We start from the raw sequence: 1,824 nt of genomic DNA on the forward strand, positions 1-1,824 counted from the left end.
CCTTCAAGACATTGAATAAGAATTTTTCTTTCTAAACTTTGTCTCTTTTTTTTTTTTTTTAATTTGTCATGCTTTGTTGCAAGTTTATTTCATATTTAGATGTTCTTAATAAAATGTCTAGCTAAACTTTTTTACCGCCTAGGGTGAAGATGAACTTGTTGTAGTTTTGATATAAAATAATTAGGGAATGGTTATATTTTTTTCATGATTAGTTAGTTTGAGAATTTGTGTTTATGCTTTATAGTTATTTGGCCATCAACTATGAATGATTTGATAATTGTTGAGTAATGAAAATTGCCTTCAAATAGATCTAAATTCTTAAGCACAAGCCTTATTTTCACGAAAGCAATGAATAATGTTGGTTGGATTCATGTGATAATTTCAATAAGATTATTTAACTTGTTTCTTGCCTTTTCTCCATGAAAATAGGTAAAGAATGATTCAAGTAGTTAAAAAAATTGGTTTAAGTGATTTCTAGAGGAATTAGTCAAGACAGTTTCTCTTAAAAATGTTCAACTACAAGAAAAGAAAGAAAACACACCTAACAAGAACAAATTGAGGTGAAAAGTATACATGAAACTTTCGTTAAAATAGAGGTGAAAAAGCCAAAGCCAACAATTAATGCAAACAATTTTGAAATCAAGCTTTCGCTCATCCAAATGGTTCAGTAAAGTCAATTTGGAGGAAATGCAATGGAGGATCCCAACATACATCTAGCTAACTTTATGGCCTTATGTGGTACAATTAAAATAAATGGAATAAGTGATGAGACTATTAAACTAAGGTTGTTTCCTTTTTGACTTTGTGATAAAGCAAAGGTATGGTTTAATTCTTATCCACCTAATACTTTCCCTTCTTGGAGTGAGTTGACAAAAAAAAAATAAATATTTTCCTCTGAAAAAAATGGCTTAATTTCATATGGATATCACAAGTTTTACTCAACATGAAGGCGAGTCATAATATAAATCTTGTGAGAGATTCAAGGATTTTCAAAGAAGATGTCCCTATCATGGTCTTCTCGATTGGTTGGTTGTTCAAAATTTGTATAATGGACTTACCTACTCAACCAACATTAACATAGTTGTCGCCGTCGGTGGAGCTTTAATGGGAAAATCAACCGAGAATACTCAAGATTTGATAGAGGAAATGGCCTCTAACAACTATTAATGAGCAAATGAATGAGTTAATTTAAGAAGAGTGGTCGATATGTATGAAATTGACATTCTCAATTTGTTAAGTGCTAAATTAGAAAATATGTTTAATTCTAGTATGGATAACATTGAAAGATTGCTAAGAAAAAAGGGAAAAGTGTCTTAAATTCTCATGTAAGTATTGTTTATTGTTCAATATGTGGTGGTAATCATAATAGTACTAATTTTTTTCATGTGGAGGAAATTCATAATATCATCAACTATAGTCGACCATCTTAAAATAATCATTTTTCAAACACTTACAACTCTAGTTGAAAGAATCATCCCAATTTAGGATGGACAGGCCAATCAAATTCACAAAAACCTATCAATCCATCTGATTTTTCAACAAGGCCACTTGAATCACGTTTTTCAACTTTGAAGGTCAATTTTGAAAAACAAGTTCACGAAACAAAAGAAAAATTTGATGACGTTAAAACAAGCATGAATAATATGGTGACCACAATTAGGGATATGTAAGGCTAATTAGGTAATATTGCTAATTCCATTAATTTTAGACAATCGGACAAATTTTCAAGTAACATCGAGGTGAATTCTAAAGAACATGTGAATGCAATCACTCTTAGGAGTGCTAAACAATTAGAGGATAATCACCTTGGTAAAAGTGAAAAAA

At 30.3% G+C, this 1,824-nt stretch overlaps 1 non-coding gene across 1 annotated transcript; it reads right to left on the minus strand.

Annotated features, from left to right (window-relative positions):
- Positions 1-910: 910 nt before the first annotated feature.
- LOC113778880 lies at positions 911-1,016 on the minus strand. The gene has a single exon (XR_003469347.1). It is a non-coding gene; the product is annotated as a small nucleolar RNA R71 (small nucleolar RNA).
- Positions 1,017-1,824: the final 808 nt, after the last annotated feature.

This window comes from Coffea eugenioides, chromosome 7 (genome assembly GCF_003713205.1).
Source record: "Coffea eugenioides isolate CCC68of chromosome 7, Ceug_1.0, whole genome shotgun sequence".
In the NCBI taxonomy this organism is placed as follows: domain Eukaryota; kingdom Viridiplantae; phylum Streptophyta; class Magnoliopsida; order Gentianales; family Rubiaceae; genus Coffea; species Coffea eugenioides.